The 17,052-nt window shown below is 34.4% G+C and overlaps 1 long non-coding RNA gene across 1 annotated transcript; it reads right to left on the bottom strand.

Moving 5' to 3' along the window:
* Nucleotides 1-2,404: 2,404 nt before the first annotated feature.
* On the bottom strand, nucleotides 2,405-7,907 carry LOC129533324 (uncharacterized). Its single transcript, XR_008679468.2, has 3 exons — nucleotides 7,791-7,907; nucleotides 6,054-6,230; nucleotides 2,405-2,517 (listed from the first exon to the last, which is right to left on the bottom strand). It is a non-coding gene; the product is annotated as an uncharacterized lncRNA (long non-coding RNA).
* Between the last annotated feature and the right edge of the window lie 9,145 nt (nucleotides 7,908-17,052).

The following is a 17,052-nucleotide window of genomic DNA, read 5'->3' as shown; positions in this document are numbered from 1 at the left end:
GCCATAAAAAATGATGAGTTCACGTCCTTTGTAGGGACATGAATGAAGCTGGAAACCATCATTCTCAGCAAACTATCGCAAGGACAAAAAAACCAAACACCGCATGTTCTCACTCATAGGTGGGAATTGAACAACGAGAACACATGGACCCAGGAAGGGGAACATTACACACTGGGGCCTGTTGTGGGGTGGGGGGAGGGGAGAGGGATAGCATTAGGAGATATACCTAATGTTAAATGATGAGTTAATGGGTGCAGCATACCAACATGGCACATGTATACATATGTAACTAACCTGCACGTTGTACTAGGATTATATGTGATTATATATGATCATTCAGCTAGTACTTTTAAAGATCTAAAGGCTTCCTTTGCCAAAAATAAACTGTAGTTCGTTGTATGTATTTTTGCAAACACTATGCATGACAATAGGTAGCACAGATTACTAGTTAAGGGCAAGATTCTGGGACCAAATAACCTGTCTTCACCATTCACAGGTGGAATGACAGGCAAATTACTTAAATTCTGGGTCCTTTAATGTCCTTATCTAGGAAATAGAATTTTTAATAAATGTATTTACTTCAGAAGGTGTTATGAATTGATATTTATAAAGAAATTACTGCTTAACACATTGAAGTACAAATATGTTACAGGTAATGTTTATTAAAAATCTTAAAAACATTGTGATAGATAACTTTATGTATCAATCTGGCTGAGCCATGCTGCTCAGATATTTGCTAAAATGTTATTCTGGATGTTACTCATGTTAAATGTAAGATTTCCATTTTAGTCTGTGGACTTTGCATAAAGCAGATTGCCTTCCATAATGTAAACAGACCTAATCCAATCAGTTGAAGGCTTGAATAGAACAAACGATTGACCTCCACTGAGCAAGAGCAAGAGGGAATTCTGCCAGCAAACTGCTTTTGGACTTTAACTGGAACATCAGTTCTTTCTTGGGTCTCCAGGCTGCTGGCCCAGCCTGCAGATTTTAGACTTGCCAGACTTCACAATCAATGTGAGCCAATTTTTTAAATTTCTTAAAATAAAACTCTCTCTCATATATATGTGTGTGTGTGCATGCACATTTTCTATTAGTCTTCTGTCTCTGCAGAGCTCTAATGAATACTTCCACTTTTTTTTCATTATTTTCCTAATAAAGATGACGTACCTGATGACAGGAGGTTTAGCACTATTAAATCCAATACAGCATCTTAATTTTTTATTAGTTTAGACCATGGCTCCAAGCTGTTGTGGTGGGACTTACATCTTTTCTATTGATAACAATGTGGCAGAGCAACTATGAAGGTGGTATTATGATGCCTAACATATAGTGTCATATGTTATATAGGCACCCTTCCTCTGGGACGTGGGTGGGACCCATGACTTGCTCCTAACCAACTAAATACATAAAAGGTGGTAGGATGTGTGTGATTACGTGCATGTGATTATTTTACATAAGCCCAAAGTGCCTGTCTATCGGCTTCTCTCTCTCCCTTGCTATCTGTGAGAAAGCAAATGGCTACACAGGGGACTCTCACATGGTAAAGAACTACTGGTATCCTCTAGGAGGTAAAGTCTGCCCCAGCCAACAGCCAGCAAACACACTGAACCTCTCAGTCCTGTAACTACATGGAACTAAATGCTGCTAACAACCATATAAGAGAGGAAGCAGATTTTTACCCAGTTGAACCTCCAGATGAGAATCCAGTCCTGGCTGACACTTTGCAGCATGGCAGAGGGCTCAGATAAATAAAGCATGCCTGGACTCCAGATCCACAGAAACTGAGAGATAATTAATGTGTGCTGTTTTAAGCTGCTAAATTTGTGATAATATTATTGTATAGCAATCAATAATCAAATAACATATTATTATATAACTTCTATAAGAAAGATTACGTAACTTTGGAATCATGGCATATTTACTTCATTTTACATAATTCAAGTCATCTATATTTCTCAATGGCTTTAACTTATATTCCTGGAGGATCCTTAAATCCTGGATTTCCTCTATGGCCCTTTCTCTAATGTATCTATATCACTATACCTAAAAAACGAAATAAGTTAGAGGAAGAGGACATGAGGGAAGAGGAACAGGAGCATTAGGTGCTTTGTGTCCTGTGCCAGTTTCTATCATGCTACTTGTTACTTTGTGCTGAGTTTATCAGTTCCTAAATTTTTCCATAGGCTACAATGTGGTGGAGACCAGATGAGATATTGTAGCCATCTTTTTATCCTGAATTACCAAGAACACAGTAGGTATTTGTTTAATGCATGTAAATCAAATGGAAATATTTAATTCAGTTGAAAATGTTACATGAAGAATATTTGCTTACACTTAATGCAGGGAACTAAAATATTTCAAACAGAAAAATGGAATTTTACCAAGAAGAGTTTGGACATTTGCTCTCCTTTTCATTGTCATAGTAACAATGTACTTTTTAGGGTGTCCTTATAATATCCACCAGTTTTCCACTTTGCTGTCTTTAAAAATAGGAAAAAAGCACACTGATCATCTCTAAAGAAAAGGAAATAAATAAGGTCATTATTAAATGTAATTTAAAATAATACAAGCAGTCATTTTAACTGGGTGCTATTACATCTACAAATAGTAAACAATATACAGTATATATAGTATAATAGCATTTGTCTTAAAACACACAGGAAAATTCATGAAATCTCATAGGTGTTAACCACTCAACATGATGATTTTGAGAGTTTGTGACTTCATTTCTGTAGGAAGTCATGGTAACTTAGCTACTAGACTTCCTTTCTGATAGTATCACAAACTTCAGATTATATGTAGATCTCAGGCACCCTTTTCATAATGTCCTGCCTTACTCATTATGCCAGACCACTACAGCTGTTCTCTTCAGAAGGATGTGTCTGCAAAAATTACGTTAATTAATGTTAATATGTTTATTACATCTAATTTGCTGTGTATCTGATTTAAAAGGCCATTTTTCATTTTAATAACATACATAAGATCAGGAAGAAGTAAACTTAATACAAGTAATAAAATGACTTATCATTTTATTTTAAAATGAGAAAAAAACAGAACTTTCCATATGTAGAGTGAAGGAAGGAGATGGAGGTTTGTGAAGTAAGTTTAAGTACATATACATGTGCTCATATGGATATATGTATAATACACAGAGACACACACACATTTATGCACACACATATAAGCTGTGTATACACACATGTAACTGTACATACATATAAGTGCAATACATGACATATATGCACATAAAATAATAAACATGTAAATTAATAGTATGAGACTAACAAATTAAGCATAATCCACATAACAATTATCCACCTCACATTGGGCATGGTGGCTCATGCCTGTAATCCCAGCACTTTGGGAGCCCAAGATGGGTGGAACTACTTGAGGTCAGCAGTTCGAGATCAGCCTGACCAACATGGTGAAACCCCGTCTCTATGAAAAATACAAAATTAGCTGGGCATGGTGGCACAAGTGTGTAATCCCAGCTACTTGGGAGGCTGAGGCAGGAGAATTGCTTTAACCTGGGAGGCAGAGGTTGCAGTGAGCCGAGATCCTGCCATTGCACTCCACCCTGGGCAACAAGAGGCAGACTCCGCCTCAAAAAAAAAAAAAAAAATTGTCCACCTTGCTCATAGAACGAATATTTTTTTTCTATTTTGGTACAGAATAAAGAGAGTAGTTATTATATACTTATTTTGTTTATATTATAATGACAAGTACGTCTTTTCAATAACTTTGTCTCAGATTCATTACCTAAGCAACATAGGGGAGAGAGGAGGCACTATATGCTAAAAAGCCCAAAGATTATGAAGCCAGGGATAGTGCATTTGACCTTGTGCAAGTTCACAATTGCTTCATTATATAAAGTATGAATGATGATGATTATTGCCTTCTAGCATTAGTTATTATAAGGATTAACTGAAAAAAACGTTTATATAGTGATCAAAGGATGCTATTCCTTCCGAATTTGAGATTAAGGAACAAACATATTAAGAGTTATTTGAGAGTAAATCATAATCTTTGATATCGCTGTGGTTTTAGTTTAATGCCAGTTTTAATATAAATGGAAAAGAGAGATGCCTACGTGATGTGATTTTAACCAAAAATTCTTATCCATGATTTGCAAAAATAGCAATGATAATACGTGAAATTATTATATTATTTAATTTCTTGGTTTTAAGACCATATAGACTCTAATAAATTGATAATTCTTTACATTTGTTTTCTGCCTTAAAATTTACAAGATTTTTTGCATACATTATTTACTTTACGCTTTAGTCAAACCTATGACTTAGGCATATTAAAGATAATTATTTCATACTTGTAAGCCTGGGCCATGTCAGAACTGAGATATGAACACAATGCTTTTAACCCCAATGGGCATAAGCCGTGGTCTTTCCAGCTAGCTGTGGCTGAGTGAAAATTATATCTAGAAAGATTTTCTTCCATGAAGAATATGAGGCAAATTAAATCAGTTCCTATCTTCAAAAATATATCCCATGGTAAGTGGACACAGAGAAAGTTGTGATGGGAAACTGCATCAAGAAAATTTCACATTATGAGGCCAAAGTCTAGAGGGAAATGTGAATTGAAATGTTGATTACAACATACTATGCTATCATTAGATTTCCTAGAGCTGAGAGGAGACTAAAGGAGACAAAGTAGATAAAAAGTGTCACTAAGGAACACTTAAAGATACTCTGTGATCTAATCCTAATCCAAACTCATGTTTCTCTTGTCTGACTTGCATTTTGTAATTTAATTATTAATTCAATCATTCATTCAACCAACATTTACTATGTATCAGGCATTGCTCTAGGTACTTGGCACACAACAGTAACCAAAATGATGAGGAGTCCTACTCCCCATGAAAGTGAAATTGTAGTGGGAAATATTTAAAAAGCTTATGGACCTCCCACAAACTATAATTTTTTTTTCACTTATGACTCTTCTATCTGTAATGGTTACTAATCTTTTTTTTTTTTTTTTTTTTTTGAGAAGGAGTCTTGCTTGCTCTGTCGCCCAGGCTGGAGTGCAAATGGCGGGATCTCAGCTCACTGCAACCTCTGCCTCCCAGGTTCAAGCCATTCTCCTGCCTCAGACTCTCGAGTAGCTGGGATTACAGGCCCCTGACACCACACTCAGCTAATTTTTGTATTTTTAGTAGAGACAGGGTTTCAGTATTTTGGTCAAGCTGGTCTCGAACTCCTGACCTCAGGTGATCTACCAGTTTATGCCTGTAATCCCAGCACTTTGGGAGTCTTCCTAATCTTTAATATTCTGTTTAATTCTCACATTTTTCAGTTTTTCAAAGTCTTCCTGAATCTTGCAGTCTCATCATGGCCTCATATCTTATGTGCCTATATGTGCCTCTACTATTACACTTAACATATTTCTTTACCTTTTTTACTGTTCTTACTTAAGGACAGGATTGAGTCTGCTTTGTATGCATATCCATGCCAATCCAAGGCCTTACACACATGCATAATATAGGTTTGTTGAATGAAATAATAAATTTCATTTGCAAATATATCCAAGAGTTAATTTTACTTTTTCAACATGTTTGTCTGTTTTGCTGATTGAATTTTGGTAAATGTTCAGCTCAATTTTTTGGTCCGTGAGTCTTCATTGATCAAATGCCTAGACAGCTGCCAAATGTCTACATCAACATGAAACCCTATAGACTTATTTTTTCCTATTTGTAAAGACCCTTAAAATAGATAAATACATATATAAAACAATTATGTTAAGATAAACATAAGAAACCATGATATTCACAATTAACATAAGTAGTACTAAATAACTGTTCTATCTATACCTTTAAATTCCCTGTGCCGTGATAGTAAAACTGTTTGTGAATTATATATACTTACATATATGCACATACACATTATACACACACATACAAATTATATATGCATATAGACACACACACAGAGAACTAATGACTGACATTTTTACTACCATTTTCAAAAACTTTGAGCAGCACATTAGCTGAAAGATAATAAAGAACAAATTCCAAACCCATTAGGGAGAAAAATTACCTATGGAGCTGGAGTAGATCTGATATATCCAACAAAATTGGGGAAGGCAACTTGAATTATGATCCGGAAGACTGACAGAGTGATTGATAGACTTCTGTGAACCCATGGGGCTCGTAGAGGATTTCTTCGTTCTCTGTCTGGAGTCAGAGCAACCGGCATGGTTCTTTCAATCTACAGCTGAAGCCCATGAGAATATATAATGAAGTAACATAGAATTTGTTTCTTTTTCTGTCAGTTTTATGATAACAGGAAAAGTACAGTTAGACATATGCATTAAACTGCCAACTTGTATTTAGTAATTATTTATTTTATAATTGTTATTTGTTTACTTGTTTGCTATTACTTCTCATCAGCTTAGTGAGTTTTCTTTTATGCTAATGAGCACCATTTAAATGATTGCTCAAGGAACCTGTTATTCTTCACCCTTCTTTTCATAGTTCTTGTTTTAAGAACAAATAGTCCTTTCTTCTTACTAACAGCATACCTGGATTGACTTTGCTGTTCTGTGACTTACTAGTTGGGTTACCTTGGCCAAGTTACTTACCCTTGCTGCCTTTTCTCACTTGTGAAATAAATATCTCCCCATATTGTTATGAAGATGCAATAATACTGCATGCCAAAAAGCAGAAACTCTTCTAGATACCATTGTTAGTTTTTCCCAGTCCATGAGTATAGCTCTTTAAGTGACTGTGTTCTCACATTATATATTTGAACCTTAATTTTACACATGAAGAAACATAGTTACCAGCATAGATTCACTGAGCTACTAGAGACAATAATTTAGATTATAACCTGGGTAATCTGGCTCCTATAATTCATAGAATGTTAGATTAATACAGAAGAATAGGTAAAAAGAAAATAAGCTGTGGTGCTTATTACATGCCAGGTCTGTGCCAAGTACTTAATTTTCATTATTTCATATAATCACCATCACAGTCCTGAAAGGTAGATAATTATTATTTTAAGAGTTAATTTAGGCTCATGAAATTATATAGTTGCCTTTGCTCCACCACCCAATAGGTGGTGAATTTCAGATTAAACTCCAGGCAATAATGACTTTAAAATCTATTATCTTTCTATACTATCATGCTGTCTTCTATGTTTCGAGGACTCTTTCTTAGGAGTAATTTATGCTGATTTTCTCCCTTTAGATTAAGTTTGGTCTGAGGAAATTAAGTAACTTATTCAAGGCAAAGTCAAAACTTGTCTTCTCAAACTTTTAGTTTCATATATGTTCGTTAGTTTTTATTTTAACCTTTGACTTATTGCTTTCTTATAACCACATTTACACATTTCAACAATTTTTCTGTGTCTCTACATCTCTCATTATTTTTAAGCCTACATGTCTTTCAATCAGACTTTATGTCAAGAAGAGATCACTGGGTTCTAAAGCTGACCTCCAGTGCAGTATTTGGCAACATGCAACTCAATGTCTTCATCTCCTTATATTGGCTTCTATTGTGAAGGATGCTAGTGAATGATTTTAAAGTTCTCTGCCAAGTATTAAGTGACAAAAGTGATCATAGTGGCATATGTCTAGCTATGGCCTTAACAGTACCATGCTACTTAAAACTATACATACAAAGAAATATGATGAGTATTTAAACATATCTATATAGTTTATCCTTTTAGGAGAGTCTACATTTGTCAGAGTCTATATTTTTTCAGTTGTCACAATAACAGCACCCCTTTTGTTTTCTTTTTATGCGATTTTTTAAAGTTTGGTAAAATATCCACCTTTTCAGATCATTTATTCTTTGGACTGACTGCCTTAGGAATCCTGTAGTTCTTCAAAATGATAGCCAGAAAGTTTGAAATATGTCCCTCTTCTCAGATGCAAGAAGCATAGTTATCATAATGACTGACTTTTAACACAGATGACATCATTTTAACATCATAATGGAACTGAGAATTCTTAGTTCTGTCAAACACAAAAGAAATGTTAGAAAGTTCATAATTTGTAGCAGGCCCAAATGGATAAAACCAAACACATTAAAAACCTTATAACTGAGAATAGGGTGTCTTCAAACAATGGAAAGCAAGTTTTGCTTAGGAATTGTCTGCTGGTGAGTGTGGAAACTATCAGCATTGTTAACTTTTCATAGGCAGCAACACAGGGCTTGCCTCCCCATTCCTGCTATAAAGGCAATTCCTGCAGCATGTTTACCCCTTTCTACCAATCAGTTTCAAGATATATAACTCATCCTCCCATAAACTCTACTAGATAAAGTTAGGGTCTCACTCAATGTTACATATACAGTTAATGATAAAATATAAACCAAAACGGTGAGGACTCAGTAAATGCTGTCCTTCCCTCTGCCGTCTATAAAAATATTAGTACACTAAATTTTTCAGTAGCATCCATGTCAGCATTCCACTACATAGCATGGGCAGAGAGTCAGGTCAAGTATTGTTAAGTAAAATAGGATCCTGTTCCTGGTATGTGTTAAATCCATGCTGAAAAAAATCTATGTATAGTCACTGTATTCACACACAGGTATTACAAGTATTAATGTAAAAATCTACATATAATTACATGTCGATGCTATGATTACTCTCTTCAACATATATTTAAGCTTATTCTAAGAAATTAGCTTTTTATTTTAATATTAAGATTAAATATTATTAATTTAATGAATTATTAATTTTTATCATCAATTAATTTCAGTAATCTCATATTTTCAAATATGATCTTTAATTCATTTATTTGAACAAAGGCTTATTTATGTCAAAACTTTTTATTTATGCAGCTACTTTCAACTTTCAAACTAATTGCACATTTTTTCATTTGATCTTTACAACATACCAGTAGAAGGGAAAGGTAGTATTAGTCTTACTAAGACTAATAGAAGAAGAGAAGGAGATTGAAATTAGTATGAACAAATGTGTGTATTGGTTCTAAGGTAGGAAACAGTTATTTTTGCAACAAAATTAATTTGCCAAATATTTATGTTCAAGTAGTTCATCAAATAATTTTTATGTATAAACATTTATGATTGATTACTATAGTACTGAGTGTGAGTCAGACAGGTGAATTTTGGATCTTTCCAGAGGCATTTTTCTAAATGGATATGCAGTATTATTGTTGTTGTAATCAGCAATATTTTTTTTTCCTGTAGCATCAGTCTTTTTCCTTCAGTTTCTTTGTGGTCTTAAGATAACACAGCATCCATCTTGAGTAAGGATGCAGTCATTGCAAATTCCATGGAGAAGATGTCAACTGTGGACAAATAAAAACTACTGCTGTGTTTTATCTGGCTTCTCTTAGAGATAAACACTCTGAGGTCAAGATAAGTTTTTATGGTCCTGTGCTGTTTATTAATTGCTTTAAATTATGATAAGAGGTCAAAACACAAGGGTCCTTCTAATTTATTTCACAATTATTATATGTGTATATGTCTGTGTGTATGTGTGCACGTGTATTATGTCTCAGAGGAAAAAGGCGAAAAATATGTATAATGTATAATGAATTTAGAGACAAGAAATGTGAGAGGAGACATGATGTTCTGACAGCCAGAGAAGTATTGAAGTATGGTGTTAGCCCTATTGGAGGCTGTCTGTCAGCTTGAAGAGGAAAAATCCTTGAAATTATTTTGTTCACAGCCTTGAACAAATCTGCAATGTAAGATTAATTTTTATTTGCATAAAGATCCCATTACTCATATAATTACTGATTATTTTGTCCTCTAAAGTTCTATATGTCTTTTTAAGGAGCAAATTGGCTTGGTTGTCTGTAAATATTTAACTAATAGAATACAGTTTGTTTCATCCTAATATATTTTCATGCCATTTTTGTGCTACTGTCAACATTATTAAATTCATAATTTTGTTTTCATGCTTGGGCTACATTATATCCCCAATTCTCAAAAATGAACTCACGACTAAAATGGGGTTCATTGAAGCATAAAAAGTGATGAATTTATGAGTAACATAAATAGTGCAACCCAAAATAACATCATAAACAAAGAGTGAACTGATCTCCAGTGGTAAATATGAGATGCAAATCTGTATATGCAGGGAAAAATAAACCTACAAGTGTCATGATTTCACAGATGTGGCAAGAAAAGAAAAGTGCAAATAGGTAGTATGTTTATGAATATCCAAAAAATTTGAATTATATTTGACTGAAAATTCATTTACCACTCTTCCCCAGTTCATTTTGAGTTATAAAGCCTTGCCAAACAGAGGAATAAACATCTGTCAGAACTACTACTTGAAGTATAGATTAGTGTGTTTCTTCTGATTCCTTGTGAAGTCTCTGGCCTGTACTCTGAGCATTTTCCCCACTCCTGAACCACATGAGTAAGGGTAATCATCCATTTCAGAATCATGAACAAAAAAATCTAAGCTCATTCTGGAAGGGAAGAAAAGAAAGAAGAAGGGAAGAAATGGTGAGGAAGATGAAAGAAGGGAAGGAAAAGACAGAGAAGGAAAAGAGAAAGAAAGGAGGCAGAAAATGAAGAGCTCAAAAGCCCCTGATTTTGTCTGAGGAGTAAGGAGTAAGAAGAAAATACTTTTGCTTTTAGGCACCAGAAGCCTGCATCAATCTGGATTAATTACTGAGCTTCGTTTTTGTTTCCCATTGTGAGGCCCACGAACGTGTTAACTATAGCCCTTTGATTTGGACACCTGGTTGCAGTAAAACTGTTTTGTAACCTAGACATTCTGCCTTAGTTTTGCCCACACCCCAGTGACTCATCATTTTACAATCTGAGACACTTTTACACCCCTACAAGAGAGGAGAACTTAGATACCATGTCGTTCTGGTGGGGTGGTGGTGATAGTGATGGTGGTGATACTCTCTCATTGCAGAGATGGAGGTGGGGAGAACTGGAAAGAAAAAGTTGGAAACTCATTTGACCTGCAACATCTGTGAACATAGGATCCCTGCTTTAAAGCCATTGGTATTTTTATTCTGGTACACTAAGAAAGGATTTTTAAAATAACATGCATAAAATAATTTTCTTTCAGTAAATTGATTAATTTTGTTGCCAGTGGTATAGAAGAGAACAAAGTAGGAGAAGCATGGAAAGTTTCACTCAATAGCAAAAACTGTTGATGAAAATGTAAAACCAGTGGTAAAATTAATAATAAACATTATGCTTAAAGAGAAAGCAGAAGAAGCTATTGTCAAAAATCTTTTTTATTGAATGATATTCTAAGATGATGTGTAATATTAATTGCATATTCAAGGAAGAAGAATATTTACTATGTTGTAGGTTCCTGCAGTTATTTTGCTTGACAGTTGAATGAAATCAAAGTACAAACTGAATAAACTCTCAGCTTATACACAGTGCACATACGAGGGCATCTTAGTTGATGACTTTTTGTTCTGCTTATCAATGAGGAATCAGTACTGCAGTTAAGAGATTTTTTATTTGGTTACCATTTATTTTGTGCTGTGGTCTTGAAAGGAGGATTAGAAGGAAAGGAAGGGATTGTTGTGTGAATGGAGTTAAGAGCACTTGAGTACAAATTTACATTCTACTTTATTCATAGTGAATATTTTGTGGACGTTCATATGCTTTCTGACTTTATGTATCAAGAAATAGTAAAAACGTTAATTCAGTCCCATTGCGGCTACTAAATCTGTCACTTACTAAAAAGTGGGCTGTGAGTTCAAAAATTTGCTTTGCCAAGTTAGTAGATCTTCTCTGTCCTGGGTAAGTACCTGTATGACTATTTGAAATTGTTGTTGATATTAACAGACTATATTCAATATTGTCCCTCAAGAACATTCACATATTTCAAGTAATTTCCTCAGTAGGATATCAACTGTATAGATTCTGTATGTTAAATTACTTAAGCCTATCTTTCAGGGATGAAATAAAATATTCAATGTTGAGGATTAGATAATAAAATTTCTTAAATAGATTGTGTAGCAAATTCTTTACCTTTGATACTCAGATTAGTTTCCTACCAACTGGTTATACTTTTTAGTTGCTGAAGGAATATGCCAATGAGATAATGTCAAGTAAAAAAAAAATCACATTAAAACACATAGGAAAATATGCAAAATTCTAGAAATGAGTCTGACAAAACATGGATTAGAATTGCACTTATTGTTCTTCAAAGATACGGGATTCATACCTATTTCTCTCTTATCTTCAAAATTCATTTAGAAAATGAGCCAGGTGCAGTGGCTTATGCCTGTAATCCCAGCAGTTTGGGAGGCCGAGGCTGGTGGATCATTTGAGGTCAGTAGTTCGAGACCAGCCAGGCCAACATGGCAAAAGTCCGTCTTCTACCAAAAAAGACAAAAATTATCCAGGTGTGGTAGCACACACCTGGACTCCCAGCTACCCGGAAGCTGAGGTAGAAGAATCGCTTGAACCAGGACTGCAGAGGTTGCAGTGAGCCAAGGTTGCACCACTGCACTCTAGCCTGGTTAACAGAGTGAGACCCTGTCTCAAAAAAAAAAAAAAAGAAAAAAAGAAATTTAGAAAGTGAATTATTTTTAAAATGGATAAGTCTCTTGGTTAATTTTATTTAGCCAATTATTGGATATGGGAGTACTTTTAATGTCCAACATCTTATCCATTAACTTCCTGTCTTATTTGATTCTGTACTTCTTAAAGCCGAATAGCAGGGTGGAGGAGCAACTGAACAACAGGAAATCCTCACTCCCAGCCGTTAATGCAATAGGTGACATAGTTATGTGTAGCATCAATAACTGCCTTGGAACCAAACCCCAGGACTTCTGAATTCATACTGAGTGCTATTCAATTTGTTGCTGGTGTGATAGCAGATAAATAAAGAAATCAATAAGAGTTTGGAATTTTTATAGCAAATTAACAAACTACCGTATACAAGCATGTGATCAATGGACTGATCTAACTGAACAATTTAGACCAGTTTTGGTGTACAGTCTACCCTCCATATCTGTGGCTTCTGCATCTATGGATTCAACCAAAATTGAAAAGAATGTATTTAGGAAAGAAATTGCATCTGTACTGTACATGTACAGACTTTCTTTTTCTTGTAATTGTTCCCTACACAATACAGGATAACAACTATTTACATAGCATTTGCATGGTATTAGGTAATATAAGAAATCTAGACGTAATTTATATAGGAGAATGTACATAGATTATCTGCAAATATTATGTCACTTTATATCAGAAACCTGAGCATCTGCAGATTTTGTTATTGAAAAGAGGTGCTGGAACTAATTGCACATGGATACTCAGGAACAGCTATAGTTCATCTTGTGGGGTAAGAAACTTACGTGCAGCAGAATCACAATACAACATGCATTTTAGTTTGCAAAGTATTAATATAACTCAAAAGGATATACAAATCAGAGAAAAAGTGTCATTTGTTTATCTTCAATACTTTGCTATTTCTACATCATTTTATGTTTTAGTTAAGCCTGGTTATAAATTAATAATTTAATAGTATTAGGTAAAATAAGGAAGTGACATTTGTATTATGTATTTTGAGTTTTAATTTACAGGTAATTGAACATTCTTCTCTGAACTACTTTTTCAATAAAAGTTTAAACTTCTCTAAATACTTCAGAATGGCAGTTGTTTTTGATCTGAACTTAGGTCAAGAGAAGCTTGATTTAAAAGGACAATTGGCGATGGTGGGAGAGGAATATTGCAATAGGGTAAAGGAGACTTGCAATAGGAGGACTCTGACCACAAAATCTGAGTCACAGGGGTAGGGAAGAAAGGAATTTTCTTTTATCGAGAGGACTAAATAAGGCTAGAGAGAATCAGGGATGAGGGAGTGTGGTGAGCAGGTGATATGACTGGACCGTTCATCGGGGAACTTCTTTATTTGGGACTGATTCTTGGGACATATGGCTTAGAAGAGTAATTCCACATTCTGATGATGGCTCAGGCATAGGGTAGGTTGAAGCTCAGGATTCTGAGGAGAGGTCAGAAGCTTAACTAAAGTTGTGTCTAGTCTAGTTAGCAGGCATTTTGCCCAGAGTGGCCATTGGGTATACATCATTCAGCTAATCAAACATGAGACAAGAATGGGAATGTGGAACGTCTGTGTCTAGTTTGTCACAGGTGAGCAAGAAAAGCAATCGTGATTCTTATCTAAGTCATGTGGGAAAGGGTATTTCTTTGAAGTAAGCCAATTTTTTTGGAACACAAGAGTGAGGGATTTCTTTAACCTTTGATGTTTTTCAGAACAGAGATCAAGACTAACATTGCCAGAAGTGAACTAAACAATGTCAGTAGAAATAACTGTGAAGTCCCAAAGAGTTACTACTAATTTTACTTAGAAATATAATCTCTTCCGAGGTGGGTGGATCACTTGAGTTCAGGAGTTCGAGACCAGCCTGACCAACATGGTGAAACCCCATCTTTACTAAAAATATAAAAATTAGCTTGGTGTGGTGGTGGGCACCTGTAAACCCAGTTACTCGGGAGGCTGAGGCAGGAAAATCGCTTGAACCCAGGAGGTGGATGTTGCAGTGAGCCGAGATGGCACCATTGCAGTCCAGCCTAGGCAACAGAGTAAGACTCAGTCTAAATATATATATATGTATGTTTAAAGAGAATATATATATATATGTTTAAAGAGAACATATATATATATATATATATATATTCCCTTTTGTACTGAATTCATTTTTGTAGCCATGCTTGATAGAGGCATCCTAAAACTGCTGCGTTATTTGTGGGCTCATAATGTGGCTAATAAAGAAACAAACCATCAAAACTTGAGTAGTAATTATGAACAAAACACAAAAAACTTTAAAATAAAAAAAGTTTGAAGGAAAGCATATTGAATAAAATGTTGCTAGAAGCAGGTGCTTCATATTTTCCCTATGAACAATAGTGCTTTGCAGGATTCTAACAAACTAGCACTTAGCTAAGACTACAAATATACAATTGCCATGACATTACTTTTGCTTGGAAATGTTGGGTGAGTTTGTAGCAGAGAAGGTAGTGAAAATACCACTTTCCACTGATGCCATAATGACATGTTCCAGAACAGACTAATGATAAGAAGGATCATCTCAGAGCACAGTTATAGTATGTTTTTCATTGCAACTTGCAAATGCCCAGATGTGGCTAACACGACAATTTATAAAATACATATATATGATTTGAACATAGTAGCTATGGAAAGGAAGAATATGTTTTTCAGCTTCATTGCTGGAAAACACAACCCTGAAACATAAAAGTATAAAGGATTACATAGTTTTTAAAATGTGGTTTACAGCTTAAGATTTTTTTGAATATGTTTTGAGGACATGGCTGTGATATCAGAAAACCTTCTGAAGTTCTTAGGTAGATTAAGGAGGGACCTGGTGCCAGAATGTAAATCAACACACTGCTTCTTTCAAGGAGAGAGATTTGCTGTGGAAAAAAAAAAAAAGTGCCTAGTAACTTGGTAACATTTGTTAATTATAGAAAGGCTAAAATGTTAAAGTTGAAACTATTACTATGTGGTAAAATGGAAAGCTGATCATAAATAACAATTAATGCTTGTTTAGGAATCAAATATTCTGTTCCAAATGTTTCAATTACTGAATAAACATTTAGTATTTCCACAAAATAAAAAAAAATCATTTAGTCCCAACTTTTACAAACTGTAAGTTGGACAACTAGTCTTCATATTAAATATATTCAGCATTTATAATTTTTTAAATTTTTGCTTGCAAAGAAGAATACAACACAGCTTTCAATGGCAGATAAACTGAAGAGTGAATACAAGAGTTAAAAGTCTGGAAGGATCATCTCTACCGATTCCTTAACATGTTTCATAATTTAATAATTATAAGTTAAGTAGAGAATGTTGATATTACATATATGTGAAAATTTATTGATATGGTTTGGATTTGTAATCCACTGTTGGAGGAGGAGCCTAGTGGGAGGTGATTAGATCATGGGGCTGGATCTTCCCTTTGCTGTTCCCATGATAGTGAGTGAGTTCTCACGAGAACTAGGGTAGTTGTTCAAAAGTGTGTAGCATCTCCACCTTCACTCTCTTTCTTCTGCTCTGGCCATGTAAGACGTGCCTGCTTGCCCTTCACCTTCTGCCACAATTGCAAGTTTCCTTGAGCCTCCCTGGCCATGCTTCCTGTACAGCCTGTGAAACCATGAGCCAATTAAAGCATTTTTTCTTTATAAATTACTCAGTCTCAGGTATTTCTGTATAACAGTGTGAGAACAGACTAATAGACTTATCATTGAACAACTTAAGAATTTTATAGAGACATTCGATTTGAATTTTCCAAAAGAATAAGATACACATATGGAAAATCTTTGAATCAGGAATTGTTCTCTTTGATTATAAGATAGTTTAAAGTTAATTATAATTTTATAGGATATGTTATTGAAATTGCTTACTGATAGTGATTGAAGATGAATTTTGAAAACCAAAATAATTTGCTTTCTTCTGGATAAAAGTTAAAAATAAATATTCTGAGATGGACTGAAATCACTTTAAATTTCACCTTCCATTCAATTTAACAAACCTGTATGAGACTGGCTTCTCCACCCATGTTATTAAAACAAAATATAAATATCATTTAGACATACATTAACTCAGGCAAATAACACTATCATCAATCTCACATAGATCAGATAAGCTAACAAGCATGAAGCAAGCTCATTTATCACATTAAATACTTTAAGTATTCATATGTACGGTATTCATCAAAGTGGCTGTAAAGGAATTTAACATGGAGAGTCACCATTTCATTTATAACTTGTCATTCATGTGTACTTTGACATGATAGAAAGGTAGGGTGTATTAGTGATTCTCTATATTACCACTTTTGAACAGTCAATGAACATGTGAAGATCTGTTAATTCTTTTTGCTTATGTCAGTGGAATCTGGTCTTTTTTTTCATATGCCTATTTTACTCTTATATTGTTTATTAAGTTACTGTTATATTTTGCAAAGCTCTCTAACCATGATACATTATTAATTTAAATATATTAAAAGTGGTATTTTGTTAAATGTAGTTTGAATGAATGTAGTATCAATGAATATTTAGAACATTGATATTCTGTCCTAATTCTG

Source organism: Gorilla gorilla, chromosome 3 (assembly GCF_029281585.2).
Source record: "Gorilla gorilla gorilla isolate KB3781 chromosome 3, NHGRI_mGorGor1-v2.1_pri, whole genome shotgun sequence".
NCBI lineage: Eukaryota > Metazoa > Chordata > Mammalia > Primates > Hominidae > Gorilla > Gorilla gorilla.
The sequence above is the reverse complement of the archived record's forward strand: the minus strand, read 5'-3'. Positions and strand labels throughout refer to the sequence as shown.